We start from the raw sequence: 17566 nt of genomic DNA on the forward strand, positions 1-17566 counted from the left end.
CGCTTTAAATTATCTCAAGCAGTTGTGTAGTTATCACATGAAGTATCTGATAACGACAGTTAAGTCGATCGTCGGTCCCTATAACTTAGGATAACTCCTGAAAAATTTAACTTACAGAGACGTTTTATGCCTTAAATGAATCCTTGGAGATTGCGTTAGGAGACAATGAAAACCGCTTTAAAATATCTCCAAGGGTTGTGTAGTTATCACGTCAAGTACCTGAGGATGACAATTCAGTCGATCGTCGGTCCCTATAACTTAAGATAAGTCTTGGAAAATCGAACTTAGAAAGACGCTTTATGCCTTAAATTGATCCCTAGAGTTTGCGTTAGCAGACAATGAAAACCGCTTTAAATTATCTCAAGCCGTTATGGACTTATCAAGAAAAATATCTGAGGATGACAGTTAAGTCGATCGTCGGTCCCTATAATTTAGGATAACTCCTGAAAAATTTAACTTACAAAGACGTTTTATGCCTTAAATAAATCCTTAGGGATTGCGTTAGAAGACAGTGAAGCCCGCTTTAAATTATCTCAAGCAGTTGTGGAGTTATCATATCAAGTATCTGAGGATGTCAGTTAAGTCGATCGTCGGTCGCGATAACTTAGGATAACTCTCGAAAAATTTAACTTAGAAAGACGTTTTATGCCTTAAATGAATCCTTAGGGATTTCGTTAGAAGACAATGAACCCCGCTTTAAATTATCTCAAGCATTTGTGGAGTTATCATGTCAAGTATCTGAGGACGACAGTTATGTCGATCGTCGGTCCCTATAACTTAGGATAACTCCTGAAAAATTTAACTTACAAAGACGTTTTAAGCCTTAAATGAATCCTTAGGGATTGCGTTAGGAGACAATAAAAACCGCTTGTAATTATCTGAAACGGTTGCGGACTTATCAAGGAAAATATCTGAGGATGACAGTTAAATCGATCGTCGGTCCCGATAACTTAGGATAACTCCTGAAAAATTTAACTTACAAAGACGTTTTGTGCCTTAAATGAATCCTTAAGGATTGCGTTAGGAGACAATAAAAACCGCTTTAAATTATCTCAAGCAGTTGTGGAGTTATCATATCAAGTATCTGAGGATGTCAGTTAAGTCGATCGTCGGTCCCGATAACTTAGGATAACTCCTGAAAAATTTAATTTACAAAGACGTTTTGTGCCTTAAATGCATGCTTGGAGACTGTGTTAAGGGACAATGAAAACCGCTTTAAAGTATCTCAAGCAGTTGTGGATTTATCATGTCAAGTATCTGAGGATGGCAGTTAAGTCGATCGTCGGTACCTATAACTTTGAATAACTCCTGAAAAATTTTACTTACAAAGACGTTTTATGCCTTAAATGAATCCTTAGGGATTGCGTTAGGAGACAATAAAACCCGCTTTAAATTATCTCCAAGGGTTGTGTAGTTATCACGTCAAGTACCCGAGGATGACAATTCAGTCGATCGTCGGTCCCTATAACTTAAGATAAGTCTTGGAAAATCGAACTTAGAAAGACGCTTCATGTCTTTAATTGATCCCTAGAGTTTGCGTTAGGAGACATTGAGGCCGTTTTAAATTATCTCAAGCGGTTGAGGAGTTATCAAGGAAAATATCCGAGGATAACAGTTAAAAGCAAGTCGATCCTCTGGAGGCTGGTTCCAATAACTTAAGATAACTCCTGAAATTTTCGACTTACAAAGACGCTTTATACCTTTAAAGGATCCTTACAGGTTGCGTTGGGAGACAATGAAACCCGCGTTAAATTATCTTAAGCGGTTCTGGACTTATCATGGAAAAGATCTGAGGATGACAGTTAAGAGCAAGTCGAACCTCTGGAGGCTGGACTCTACGGTTTAGGATAAGTCCTGGAATTTCCAACTTACAGAAACGCTTTATGCCTTTAGTGAATCCTTAGAGATTGCGTTAGGAGGCAATGAAAACCGCTTTAAATTATCTCAAGCGGTTCTGGACTTATCAAGGAAAATATCTTAGGTTTACAGTTGAGAGCAAGTCGATCCTCTGTTTCCATGAATCTTTAGATCCCTATTAGAAAATTCCACAATTTCCCTGGATTAAAAACTCCTGGAAAAACGTATGAGTGCTCCATCAAGATCGATCAAATCATGAGGACGTTTAGATGGATGAAACTGAGAGACCTACACAAGATAAGTGAGGCCAGATGCCTCCAACCATTATGTAAGAAGATCAATAGGCTCAAATACTTTCTAAACACAATCAGGCCGGTCCTAAAGGTGAGATAATTAAGCTGAAATATCGAATCTGTTATATGCCAAATTCTACCCGGTCATAAATCTCAATTTACAAGTTCCTACCGTGTTTGTTTGGAAAACAATTTAGCAACGGCCCATTGTTGCACGATGTGCCCCTTAAACGGTTTGACAAACGGAAAAGAGAAAGTCGCGTAGCGCAGGTATTTTCAATTTTTCTTTTGTTGGAGGTTTATGCAGTCAGATAATTGGGATTTACGACTTTAGGGCAGTCGGTCTGTCATAAAGGTGTTTTGATACTCCATTTGCCCCCCGGCAGGTCAATAGGGGGTTGTAAAACGGTCTTTATCGTGGAGTGTGGCCGACATTTTGTTACGTTTGGGGTCCTTAACCTTCTAATTAAATCGCACAGGTCGATATGGCACAAAAAAAATGTCGTCGCTAGTGACAAAGCGGGCTTTCAGCCAGATTTACGACCCGATCCGAGTAAAAAAAAGAGCGGAGAAGTGCGACCCGCTTTATTTTCCCTCTCGGTCACACTTCGTTCCCCTATAATTAAGGAATTTCGTAAACAGGATAAACGACACTTTTGTTGTGACAGGTTAATGGACCCCCGCCGGATAAAGGTACGACCTTTCTGGGTACTCGTTTTTATTTGAAAAAGTGCTCGATATATACGGCAATGCGCGCTTTAATGGGACAGGTGACATGTTTATGACTTTATTGGCCCGTTTGACTGCCATAATATTTTGTCATAGAGCAAATTTATGGAGTTGTCAGTAGATCAAGAGGGAGATAGCTTAGGGGCCACTCTTCTTTTTTCATCTTTTCCGGGATAATTAAAATTAGCAAACGAAAAATGGTGGCACGTGCCATCAGAGTTTCCCCATACGAAAACGGGGTCGATCGATCCGGTTATTAAGCGAAATTGTCCGGAAAGTCAATGTCGTGCTGTCGGCGGCGTCGTTGTTCCGTTTTCTACTACACCCCCGACCCTCCTTTTCCTCCTCCAGCACCACCTCCTCCTCCTCACACCCTTTGACCTACTGAACTTAAACTAGTTTTCCCTCTTGTATGTTGCCCACGTTTCCGTTCTAGTAACCGAAAAGTCTCACGTTTTTTGTTGGCTTGATGGTGGTGGAGACGCGAGGGCGAGATAAGTTATTAATGGGGTTGAGAGGAAATGGAGGCAAAATGTGAAAAACAATATTTTGTAAATAGCAATTTCTTTAATATTATGCAGTTTATTTCATGAAAATATTCCTAATAGTTTTCGAGATATGGGACTTTGAAGTGGGGTGTCACCTTCAGGGCCCAACACGTTCCTTGGGCATGACTACTCAAAAACGTCAGATATTTTGGAAAATGTTGCTTGGATGAGTTTGAACCTTAAGCAACATTTGTAGTTTTCATTATGCAGTTTGTCTCATGAAAATACTCCAAAAACCCAAAAAAATTTTTTTTTTTTAATTTTTCACCAAAAATTTCCCAGTTTTTCAAAAATCGTCCATAAATCCTTTATTTTGAAATTTACGACGAAAAGTTATTCTACATAATTTGTAGTGTTTTTAATTTGGAATCTAATGATAAAAGAAAAATTTCAATTTTCCCAATAGTTTTCAAGAAAATTCCGGAAAACTGTTTAGAGGTTTTTTCCAATTTTCTGGAAAACTATTGAAGATAGAAATTATTTTTCCATCGCATCTGATGCGCATTGACATTTTAAACAAGTTTTATTATAACAATTTTTTTATACAGCCAGTAGTTTATTCAGAAAAAAATTAAAACCGAAATAATGACAATTTTCCTATGGGTTCCCCTTTGGATTTTTTCAGGAAGAAATTTTTCGAAAATTTGCGTGTAATTTTTTTTTAGTCCATTTTCCAAAAAAGTTTTATTAAGCTTTTTTAAAGGATTTTAGATGTTCTATTGATGTACCAAAAAAAAATTATTTTTTTCGAAAAAAAATTTTTTCGTTTTTTTAGCAAAAAGTTGTTAATTTTTAAAAAATCGTACCTAACTCCTTTATTTTAAAATTTACGACAAAAAGTTATTCTACATAATTTCTAGTACTTTTAATTTGGAATATAATACTGCCAGAAAAATTTCAATTTTCCCAATAATTTTCAAGAAAATGCCGGAAAACTGTTTAGAGGTTTTTTCCAATTTTCTGGAAAACTATTGAAGATAGAAATTATTTTTCCTTCGCATCTGATGCGCATTGACATTTCAAACAATTTTTATTATAACAATTTTTTTCTCCAGCCAGTAGTTTTGCCGGAAAAAAATTAAAACCGTAATAATGACAATTTTCCTATGGGTACCCCTTTGGATTTTTTCAGGAAGAAATTTTTTTGAAAATTTGGGTATAACTTCTTTTTGGTACAATTTCCAAAAAAGTTTTATTAAGCTTTTTTGAAGGACTTTAAATATTTTATTGATGTACCAAAAAAAAAAATTAATTTTTTTGGAAAAATATTTTTTTCCATATTTTTCTGCAAAAATTTGCAATTTTTTCAAAAATCATCCATACCTCCTTTATTTTGAAATTTACGACGAAAAGTTATTCTGCATAATTTCTAGTGTTTTTAATTTGGAATCTAATGATGAAAGAAAATTTTCAATTTTCCCAATAGTTTTCAAGAAAATTCCGGAAAACTGTTTAGAGGTTTTTCCTAATTTTTTGGAAAACTATTGAAGATAAAAATTATTTTTCCATCGAATCTCATGCGCATTGACATTTCAAACAACTTTTATTATAACAATTTTTCTCTCCAGCCAGTAGTTTTTCCGGAAAAAAAATAAAAATCGAAATAATGACAATTTTCCCTTCGGATTTTTTGGGGAAGAAATTTTTCGAAAATTTGGGTGTAACTTTTTTTTGGTACATTTTCCAAAAAAGTTTTATTAAGCTTTTTTGAAGGATTTTAGATGTTCTATTGATGTATCAAAAAAAATTATTTTTTGGAAAAAAAAAATTTCTGCAAAAATTTGCCAGTTTTTAAAAAATCGTCCATAAATCCTTTATTTTAAATTTTACGACGAAAAGTTATTCTACATAATTTGTAGTATTTTTAATGAGGAATCTAATGATAAAAGAAAAATTTCAATTTTCCCAATAGTTTTTAAGAAAATTCGGGAAAACTGTATAGAGGTTTTTCCCAATTTTCTGGAAAACTATTAAAGATAGAAATTATTTTTCTATCGCATCTGATGCGCATTGACATTTCAAACAACTTTTATTTTAACAATTTTTTTCTACAGCCAGTAGTTTTGCCGGAAAAAAATTAAAACCGTAATAATGACAATTTTCCTATGGGTACCCCTTTGGATTTTTTCAGGAAGAAATTTTTTTGAAAATTTGGGTATAACTTCTTTTTGGTACAATTTCCAAAAAAGTTTTATTAAGCGTTTTTGAAGGACTTTAAATATTTTATTGATGTACCAAAAAAAAATTAATTTTTTTGGAAAAAAATTTTTTTTCATATTTTTCTGCAAAAATTTGCCAGTTTTTCAAAAATCATCCATAACTCCTTTATTTTGAAATTTACGGCTAAAAGTTATTCTGCATAATTTCTAGTGCTTTTAATTTGCAATCTAATGGTGAAAGAAAAATTTCAATTTTCCCAATAGTTTTTAAGGAAATTCGGGAAAACTGTTTAGAGGTTTTTCCCAATTTTCTGGAAAACTATTGAAGATAGAAATTATTTTTCTATTGCATCTGATGCGCATTGACATTTCAAACAACTTTTATTCTAACAATTTTTTTCTACAGCCAGTAGTTTTGGCGGAAAAAAATTAAAACCGAAATAATGACAATTTTCCTATGGATACCCCTTTGGATTTTATGAGGAAGAAATTTTTTGAAAATTTGGGTGTAACTTCTTTTTAGTCCATTTTCCAAAAAAATTTTATTACACCTTTTTGAACGATTTTAGATGTTCTATTGATGTACCAACAAAAAATTTAATTTTTTGAAAAAAAAAATTTTTTCATATTTTTCTGCAAAAATTTGCAATTTTTCCAAAAATCATCCATAACTCCTTTATTTTAAAATTTACGACTAAAAGTTATTCTACATAATTTCTAGTGTTTTTAATTTGGAATATAATGGTAAAAGAAAATTTTCAATTTTCCCAATAGTTTTCAAGAAAATTCCGGAAAACTGTTTAGAGGTTATTTCCAATTTTCTGGAAAACTATTGAAGATAGAAATTATTTTTCCATCGCATCTGATGCGCATTGACATTTCAAACAACTTTTATTCTAACAATTTTTTTCTGCAGCCAGTAGTTTTTCCGGAAAAAAAATAAAAATCGAAATAATGACAATTTTCCTACGCCTTTGGATTTTTTGGGGAAGAAATTTTTCGAAAATTTGGGTGTAACTTTTTTTTGGTACATTTTCCAAAAAAGTTTTATTAAGCTTTTTTGAAGGATTTTAGGTGCTCTATTGATGTATCAAAAAAAATTATTTTTTAGAAAAAAAAAATTTCTGCAAAAATTTGCCAGTTTTTCAAAAATCGTCCATAAATCCTTTATTTTGAAATTTACGACGAAAAGTTATTTTACATAATTTGTAGTGTTTTTAATTTGGAATCTAATGATAAAAGAAAAATTTCAATTTTCCCAATAGTTTTTAAGAAAATTTGGGGAAACTGTTTAGAGGTTTTTCCCAATTTTCTGGAAAACTATTAAAGATAGAAATTATTTTTCTATCGCATCTGATGCGCATTGACATTTTAAACAAGTTTTATTATAACAATTTTTTTATACAGCCAGTAGTTTCTCCAGAAAAAAATTAAAACCGAAATAATGACAATTTTCCTATGGGTACCCCTTTGGATTTTTTCAGGAAGAAATTTTTTGAAAATTTGGGTATAACTTCTTTTTGGTACAATTTCCAAAAAAGTTTTATAAAACTTTTTTGAACGATTTTAGATGTTCTACTGATGTACCAAAAAAAAAATAAATTTTTTGAAAAAAAAAAATTTCCATATTTTTCTGCAAAAGTTTGCAATTTTTTCAAAAATCATCCATAACTCCTTTATTTTGAAATTTACGACTAAAAGTTATTCTACATAATTTCTAGTGCTTTTAATTTGGAATCTAATGGTGAAAGAAAATTTTCAATTTTCCCAATAATTTTCAAGAAAATGCCGGAAAACTGTTTAGAGGTTTTTCCCAATTTTCTGGAAAACTATTGAACATAGAAATAATTTTTCTATCGCATCTGATGCGCATTGGCATTCCAAAAAACTTTTATTACAACAATTATTCTCTACAGCCAATATTTTCCCGAAAAAAAAATAAAAATCCAAATAAGGACAATTTTCCCATGGAAGCACAACACGTTTTTTCGGCATCAGTATTCAAAAAATCAAATATTTGCGAAAATGTTGCTTGAATGGTTTTGGGCCTTAAGCAACATTTGTAAAGAATAGATGGACTATTATTACGCATTGTGTTTCGTGAAAATATTCCCAAAAGTTTTCGAGATTTTGGGCTTTCAAGTGAGTGATCACCTTTAAACAAGAAAGCCACTAACCAAACAGTTTAATTTAATGATTTCTCTTTTTTTTTCAGGTACGGATCAAATTTCAATTAAACCTCAATCCCTGACGACTCAAAAAATCCCCTTGGTGGTAAGTGACATGCGCATTAAGAAGATTGCACCACGAGACGTTATTAAAAGGATTCTGTTACTGAAAATTGCCAATCCGCGCCTCCGATTTTATCTATCTAATGTATAAATCCTGTAGAACAACAATGGGATAATTGTTTAAACAAAACAAACCGTCCGTCATGACGATGGGCACATTAACATTAGCAATAATTCGCGGTTGCGCCATACCCCCACCTCGGCGACCACGACGACGGCGGTTTCTTCTTTTTATCGAATTTGCATGAACTATGAAATCAAAAGTAGGTTTGTGGAATCCATTAATTTATTTAATTAACTATCGCCTGTTGCAATCTTTCTTGACAGTTTAACGCATACCTACAGTGGCCCGCGAGACTGCCAGATTTGACCTGTTCGCGTGTCTCTCGAAAATGATCCCTCGGAAATTGGGCAGGTAGAGTTCTTTTGTCGATGACACGCTTGACGACAGGTATTGTACATCCCCAGGGGGTGAATGGGGTGTTTTGACTTTTCGGGCTTTAAGGGCTGCGTGTCGAATCCGGGTACAACAAAAATTAACTTGTTTTGTCCGAAAAATCGGTTTACGACTTCCGAAAAATGGGCCAACAGTCGGTGTGTTTACGAGTTACTTCTTCCGAGTATTTGAGATTCTGTTAAATGAGTGGGGGTATTGCCTTGAAAGAAACAGCAGAATATTCACTAAAGTATGCTGAAAAAATATTTCTTAAGGTTGTAGAGGGTTCAGGCAAAAATTTCAGAAATATCAGACCTTTTATAGGGAGTCATGTCAAAAAACGATGTTTGAGCTTCAAGCTGATTACTCAGTTCAAAGTCCAATATCTTGAGAACCAGTGGGAATATTCTCATGAAACAAACATTAGAATATTCACTTAAGTATGCTAAAGGATGTTCTTTAAGATTTTGAATCGGTCAGGCAAAAGTTTCAGAAATATCAGACCTTTTATAGGGAGTCATGTCAAAAAACGATGTTTGAGCTTCAAGCTGATTACTCAGTTCAAAGTCCAATATCTTGAGAACCAGTGGGAATATTTTCATAAAACAAAATTAGAATATTCACTTAAGTATGCTTAAGGATGTTCTTTAAGATTCTGAATCGGTCAGGCAAAAGTTTCAGAAATATCAAACCTTTAAGGGAGTCATGTCCAAAAAATATGTTTAATCTTCAAGCTACGACTTTGGGAATGGTCTCGTTGGATTCAGAACGATAAAACTAAGACAAAACCGTTGGATTTTTTAAGCTAGTACTTATAGAAGCCGAGATACAGACTTTCAAACTTTGGATTTTTGGTGCACATATATGGAAACTAAAAATGTGTATCTCAATTAGTAAAGGAGCTACGACTTTGGGAATAGTCTCGTTGTATTCAGAACGACAAAAATAAGACAAAACCGTTGGATTTTTAAAGCTAGTACTTATAGAAGACGAGATACAGACTTTCAAAGTTTGGATTTTTGGTGCACATATATGGAAACTAAAAATGTGTATCTCAATTAGTAAAGGAGCTACGACTTTGGGAATAGTCTCGTTGGATTCAGAACGACGAAACTAAGACAAAACCGTTGGATTTTTAAAGCTAGTACTTATAGAAGCCGAGATACAGACTTTCAAAGTTTGGATTTTTGATGCACATATATGGAAACTAAAAATGTGTATCTCAATTAGTAAAGGAGCTACGACTTTGGGAATAGTCTCGTTGGATTCAGAACGACGAAACTAAGACAAAACCGTTGGATTTTTAAAGCTAGTACTTATAGAAGCCGAGATACAGACTTTCAAAGTTTGGATTTTTGATGCACATATATGGAAACTAAAAATGTGTATCTCAATTAGTAAAGGAGCTACGACTTTGGGAATAGTCTCGTTGTATTCAGAACGACAAAAATAAGACAAAACCGTTGGATTTTTAAAGCTAGTACTTATAGAAGCCGAGATACAGACTTTCAAAGTTTGGATTTTTGATGCACATATATGGAAACTAAAAATGTGTATCTCAATTAGTAAAGGAGCTACGACTTTGGGAATAGTCTCGTTGTATTCAGAACGACAAAAATAAGACAAAACCGTTGGATTTTTAAAGCTAGTACTTATAGAAGACGAGATACAGACTTTCAAAGTTTGGATTTTTGGTGCACATATATGGAAACTAAAAATGTGTATCTCAATTAGTAAAGGAGCTACGACTTTGGGAATAGTCTCGTTGGATTCAGAACGACGAAACTAAGACAAAACCGTTGGATTTTTAAAGCTAGTACTTATAGAAGCCGAGATACAGACTTTCAAAGTTTGGATTTTTGATGCACATATATGGAAACTAAAAATGTGTATCTCAATTAGTAAAGGAGCTACGACTTTGGGAATAGTCTCGTTGGATTCAGAACGACAAAAATAAGACAAAACCGTTGGATTTTTAAAGCTAGTACTTATAGAAGCCGAGATACAGACTTTCAAAGTTTGGATTTTTGGTCCACATATATGGAAACTAAAAATTTGTATCTCAATTAGTAAAGGAGCTACGACTTTGGGAATAGTCTCGTTGGATTCAGAACGACGAAACTAAGACAAAACCGTTGGATTTTTAAAGCTAGTGCTTATAGAAGCCGAGATACAGACTTTCAGACTTTGGATTTTTGGTGCACATATATGGAAACTAAAAATTTGTATCTCGGTTAATAAAAGAGCTACGACTTTGGGAATGGTCTCGTTGGATTCAGAACGACGAAACTAAGGCAAAACCGTTGGATTTTTAAAGCTAGTACTTATAGAAGACGAGATACAGACTTTCAAAGTTTGGATTTTTGGTCCACATATATGGAAACTAAAAATTTGTATCTCAATTAGTAAAGGAGCTACGACTTTGGGAATAGTCTCGTTGGATTCAGAACGACGAAACTAAGACAAAACCGTTGGATTTTTAAAGCTAGTACTTATAGAAGCCGAGATACAGACTTTCAAAGTTTGGATTTTTGGTCCACATATATGGAAACTAAAAATTTGTATCTCAATTAGTAAAGGAGCTACGACTTTGGGAATAGTCTCGTTGGATTCAGAGCGACGAAACTAAGACAAAACCGTTGGATTTTTAAAGCTAGTACTTATAGAAGCCGAGATACAGACTTTCAAACTTTGGATTTTTGGTGCACATATATGGAAACTAAAAATTTGTATCTCGGTTAATAAAAGAGCTACGACTTTGGGAATGGTCTCGTTAGATTCAGAACGACAAAAATAAGACAAAACCGTTGGATTTTTAAAGCTAGTACTTATAGAAGCCGAGATACAGACTTTCAAAGTTTGGATTTTTGGTGCACATATATGGAAACTAAAAATGTGTATCTCAATTAGTAAAAGGAGCTACGACTTTGGGAATAGTCTCGTTGGATTCAGAATAACAAAACTAAGACAAAACCGTTGGATTTTTAAAGCTAGTACTTATAGAAGCCGAGATACAGACTTTCAAAGTTTGGATTTTTGGTCCACATATATGGAAACTAAAAATTTGTATCTCGGTTAATAAAAGAGCTACGACTTTGGGAATGGTCTCATTGGATTCAGAACGACAAAAATAAGACAAAATCGTTGGATTTTTAAAGCTAGTGCTTATAGAAGCCGAGATACAGACTTTCAGACTTTGGATTTTTGGTGCACATATATGGAAACTAAAAATTTGTATCTCGGTTAATAAAAGAGCTTCGACTTTGGGAATGGTCTCGTTGGATTCAGAACGACGAAACTAAGACAAAACCGTTGGATTTTTAAAGCTAGTACTTATAGAAGCCGAGATACAGACTTTCAAAGTTTGGATTTTTGGTCCACATATATGGAAACTAAAAATTTGTATCTCAATTAGTAAAGGAGCTACGACTTTGGGAATAGTCTCGTTGGATTCAGAACGACGAAACTAAGACAAAACCGTTGGATTTTTAAAGCTAGTGCTTATAGAAGCCGAGATACAGACTTTCAGACTTTGGATTTTTGGTGCACATATATGGAAACTAAAAATTTGTATCTCGGTTAATAAAAAAGCTACGACTTTGGGAATAGTCTCGTTGGATTTAGAACGACGAAACTAAGACAAAACCGTTGGATTTTTAAAGCTAGTACTTATAGGAGCCGAGATATAGACTTCCAAACTTTGGGTTTTTGGAGCACATATATGGAAACTGAAAATTTGTATCTCAATTAGTAAAGGAGCTACGACTTTGGGAATAGTCTCGTTGGATTCAGAACGACGAAACTAAGACAAAACCGTTGGATTTTTAAAGCTAGTGCTTATAGAAGCCGAGATACAGACTTTCAAACTTTGGATTTTTGGTGCACATATATGGAAACTAAAAATTTGTATCTCGGTTAATAAAAGAGCTACGACTTTGGGAATGGTCTCGTTGGATTCAGAACGACAAAAATAAGACAAAACCGTTGGATTTTTAAAGCTAGTACTTATAGAAGCCGAGATACAGACTTTCAAAGTTTGGATTTTTGGTCCACATATATGGAAACTAAAAATTTGTATCTCAATTAGTAAAGGAGCTACGACTTTGGGAATAGTCTCGTTGGATTCAGAACGACGAAACTAAGACAAAACCGTTGGATTTTTAAAGCTAGTGCTTATAGAAGCCGAGATACAGACTTTCAGACTTTGGATTTTTGGTGCACATATATGGAAACTAAAAATTTGTATCTCGGTTAATAAAAGAGCTACGACTTTGGGAATGGTCTCGTTGGATTCAGAACGACAAAAATAAGACAAAACCGTTGGATTTTTAAAGCTAGTACTTATAGAAGCCGAGATACAGACTTTCAAAGTTTGGATTTTTGGTGCACATATATGGAAACTAAAATTTAAGATTCTAAATCGGTCAGGCAAAAGTCTCAGAAATATCAGATCTTTTAGGTAGTCATGCCCAAAAACGACGTTTGAACTTTAAGCTGATCTCTCAGTTCAAAGACCAATATCTTGAAAACCGGTGGGAATATTTTCATGAAACGAACATTAGAATATTCACTTAAGTATGTCGAAAGAATATTTATTAAGGTTCTACATGGTTCAGACAAAAATTTCAGAAATATCACACTTTTTAGGTAATCATGTCCAAAAACGATGTTTGAACTTCAAGCTGATCACTCAGTTTAAAGTCCAATAACTTCAAAACCAGTGGGAATATTCTCATGAAACAAACATTAGAATATTCACTTAAATGTGCTGAAGAAATGTTCTATAAGGTTTCAAATGGTTCAGGTAAAAATGTTAGAGATACAAGACTTTCAATGCAATGAAGCCTAAGAATAACGAGCTTGAAACTGATCAGTCACTTTAAAACTCGATATCTTGGAAACCAATGGGTATATTCTCATAAAATAATAAGCTTAAGGTGCAGAAAAGTATTCTGTACAAACAGGGACAGAAAAGAGCCAGTTTCCACATGATTACATTGGAAACTGCAATGGTACCGATTATGTAACGTATACCCTAAAAAAGCACTCCATTAAAAAATTACGCACGCCATAGCAACATCAACAAACACATACATTTTAAAACGCAAGAAAAATGTGCCAAGGCTGTTTTATTGTTAAACACGTCGAAAATTAACCATTGTTGTGAATAAAAAATAATTTCGTTGGGCAACACCGTTTTTTAGCATGAATGGCTCGTATTTTACTGCGCCTGCGAGGAGGAGAGACGCATTCTTCGGGTCCCGTTTTCATAAATCGACACCTTCGCACGTCAAACTTCACGGAGGCGTTCGATCTCGTAAAACGACACATTATGCTGTCAGTTTTATCAAAAAATACGACGTTTAACAGGAAGGGCGTTACTACATAAATCCCCCGTGAACGGCTGATAATTCGGCAATCGTGCACCACTGCAGAAGGTCCCGCAGGAATTCGCACACTCGATCCCCCATTGTCATCCCGCTGGTGTATGGGAACGTAATGGCCCTTTGTGCTTTAACCGGTTTCGTCTTTTTGTGTTCCGCAGGAAACGACGAGGGAACGTCAAAGGACGAAGGGAGTATTACAATGTGAGCAGGATTGGGGATTTTTTATGGGCCTATTGAATGTTAGAAAGGGCCTCCCTTCCCCTTTGGGAAAGGGAGAAACTAATGCTGCTGAGATGCCTTTAAGGGTGTTTATTCGCCCCACTGCTAAATAATCGTATTTTTTCCCCTTTGAAACTGTTGCTCCCTTGTTTCGCACAGTCTAAAAAGTCGGTCAAGGTTGGTCGATTTTTTCTAATAAAAAGCTCTCCTGTTTTCCGGAGTTTGTGAAATTTCTTGACGTGCGCTAAATCGGGTGTGCAAGCGGGCCACATTAGATCCCATTAACACCTCGTTACGACGAGACTTTCCCCTCATTGTTTCATGAAACATCAATCTGATTTCCCTTGTCGGGTTATTCCTAAGAACTTTTCGGTTTAAGTTTCGACATTTTGCGCCATTAGGCAGTCCGATCACGCCGGTGAATCACCGAAAACCGACCACTTTCGGTTTCGGACACGAGACCTGATTGTAATCACGATGCGATTTGGATTTTTAACTTTCACCGTTCGCCTAAATTCGGCGGATTTAGAAACGATCCTGAACACATTAAAATAAAATAATAAAGTACGCCCCTGCGCTTCACTGCTCGCACATACTCGTCGTATTGTTTTAACCGGGTGACCCAATTCTTGGCCTATTTTCCGCGTCCCGATATTGTTTGGACGGTGGCCGTCCCACATTTTTCTTGTTGTAACGACAATTTATGTCTCCGCATTGATTTATCAGTCACTTCCAATAAAAACTGATTATCTGGAACGTTTCAGACGATTTCTAGGCAGTTGAACATCCACCACAACCTATGCATCTTTATCCTTACCATAAGTATGTCGTCTACATAGTAAAATTGTCAGGAGATCGTACAGGTCTATCAAAGGATCAAGAGGACTAAATCTGGTGGTCGATAGGGCCAAATTTCTCCAAATTAATCATGAATTAAAGAGTAGAAATATTTCCCAGGCAGTTGAATGAAATGGGATCCCAATGACACCTCTTTATATTAAACCCATTAAAAGTATGTCATCTACATAGTCAAATCCTCAGGATAATGCACAGGTTTAACAAAGTATCAAGAGGACTAAATCTGGTGGTCGATACGGCCAAATTTGTTGGACTTTTAACCAAATCAGTTATGAATTAAAGTGTAGAAATATTTTTCAGGCAGTTGAATTAAATGGGATCCCAATGACACCTCTTTATGTTAAACCCATTAAAAGTATGTCATCTACATAGTCAAATCCTCAGGATAATGCACAGGTTTAACAAAGGATCAAGAGGACTAAATCTGGTGGTTGATAAGGCCAAATTTCTAGGACTCCCAACCAAATCAGTCATGAATTAATGTGTAGGAATATTTTCCAAGCAGTTGAATAAAATGGGATCCCAATGACACCTCTCTATCTTAAACCCATTAAAAGTATGTCATCTACATAGTAAAATCCTTAGGAGAATGCACAGGTCTAACAGAGGATCAAGAGGAACTAAATCAGGTGATTGACAAGGATGCATCTTTATCCTTACCATAAGTATGTCGTCTACATAGTAAAATTGTCGGGAGATCGCACAGGTCTATCAAAGGATCAAGAGGACTAAATCTGGTGGTCGATAGGGCCAAATTTGTTGGACCTCCAACCAAATCAATCATGAATTAAAGTGTAGAAATATTTTCTAGGCAGTTGAATTAAATGGGATCCCAGTGACGTCTCTCTATCTTAAACCCATTAAAAGTATATCATCTACATAGTCAAATCCTTAGGAGAATGCACAGGTCTAACAGAGGATCAAGAGGAACAAAATCAGGTGATTGGCAAGGCCAAATTTGTTGGACTTCCAACCAGATCAATCATGAATTACAGAGTAGAATTATTTCCCAGGCATTTGAACCAAATGAGATCCTAACGACACCTATCCATCTTAAAACCATCACAAGTATATCGTCTACATAGTCAAATCCTCAGGAGAATGCACAGGTCTATCAAAGGACCAAGAGGACTAAATCTGGTGGTTGATAAGGCCAAATTTCTAGGACTCCCAACCAAATCAGTCATGAATTAATGTGTAGGAATATTTTCCAAGCAGTTGAATTAAATGGGATACCAATGACACCTCTCTATCTTAAACTCATTAGAAGTATGTCATCTACATAGTCAAATCCTCAGGAAAATGCACAGGCCTGACAAAGGATCAAGAGGAACAAAATCAGGTGATTGACAAGGCCAAATTTGTTGGACTTCCAACCAGATCAATCACGAATTACATAGTAGAATTATTTCCCAGGCATTTGAACCAAATGAGATCCTAACGACACCTATCCATCTTAAAACCATCACAAGTATATCGTCTACATAGTCAAATCCTCAGGAGAATGCACAGGTCTATCAAAGAACCAAGAGGAACTAAATCAGGTGATTGACAAGGCCAAATTTCTTGGAGTTCCAACCAAATCAGTCATGAATTTACGAGTAGAATTCATTTCCAGGCAGTTGACTTAAATGAGATCCCAATGACACCTCTCTATCTTAAACACATCGCAAGTATGTCGTCTACATAGTCACATAGTCAAACTCTGACGAAATCACAACTGTGTCTGTGAAAGGACTAAATCAGGCCCGACCAAAACAGCTAGGGCGAGCCTGGAAATACTCAAACATTCCCCAGACAGTTGAACCTAATAATGAGATCCAACTGGCTGCTCTCCATCGTGATCACCAACTCTAGACGTCTATAAAATGATTCAAGAGGACCTAAATCAGGTCTCCAAGCGGGCCAAATAACTTGCTCATCACCCGGTGACCAACATTGGTAGACCGTGCCGCAAAACCCACTCTTATCCAATACAAAGCAGCAGCTTTTCACTTTTGTCTGAAAGAAAGTGAAATGCGTTGTCTGACAATCGGTCTGGCCTGCACGTAGAAATTTCACCGTATATACTTTATGTAACGTGATGGAGAAAGAAGAAAGAGGGCCGTGAAGTGGGTTACTGGTTAAAAGTGAATCTGCCGTAATCGCGGGGCGCCATCTACGTCACCGATTAGCGAATCGACGGTTCTGCAAGTGGGTTCGCTTTTGCTTTCATTTGGTGCTGCTGCCGTTGCCGTTGGCATTTGTGCCGATTCTGATCGAGCACCATGGTTGCCATATTGTGAAGAAGGAGACCAAACGGTTTCTCTTTCTAACTCAACTGTCTGGAAGAAACGTCCAACTCCTTCTATCCCCGAGGATTATGGTGGGCTGTATAACAAAACTGGCCGGCTCAGTTACCCGATCTAACGTCATCCGAGTACCAAGCAAACGTTGTGCTGATACTGTTTTAGTTTGAAATAAAATTATGCAAGTAATTCAAGGCGTTTGACCCAATTACACAATTGATACGAGCTCGTCGGTGTGTAAACGATTTAATTATTTTTAATAATGCTAATTAAACGTGATTAAAGTCGTCAGAATTTAATAAATCCTAGCAGCTACCTACCGCAATTCTGTGCGGTTGAGGTCTATACCACGAAAAGCTTAGGCAGCTATATCTTGATAACTATAGTAGTTGCGTGATAGTTGTATGATACTTTTTGATAGCTAGTTATTTGTTTTATTAAATAACTGCTTCATCTTATCACTGGAAAAAGTTATCAGGGAAATTCTCGAGCCACCGCTTT

General features: G+C 35.5%; 1 protein-coding gene across 3 annotated transcripts in view; it reads left to right on the plus strand.

The window, feature by feature from the left end:
- The window catches only part of LOC126747748 (nuclear hormone receptor FTZ-F1), a 105363-nt gene that overhangs the window by 35415 nt on the left and 52382 nt on the right, over positions 1-17566 (plus strand). The window contains exon 2 of one of the 3 annotated variants that reach the window (XM_050456551.1): positions 7802-7860. The exons of the other annotated variants lie outside the window; for them this stretch is intronic. The gene's annotated coding sequence lies outside the window, so the exon portion shown is untranslated. The remainder of the gene's footprint in view (positions 1-7801; positions 7861-17566) is intronic. 3 annotated transcript variants of the gene reach the window in all.

This window comes from Anthonomus grandis, chromosome 19, assembly GCF_022605725.1.
Source record: "Anthonomus grandis grandis chromosome 19, icAntGran1.3, whole genome shotgun sequence".
NCBI lineage: Eukaryota > Metazoa > Arthropoda > Insecta > Coleoptera > Curculionidae > Anthonomus > Anthonomus grandis.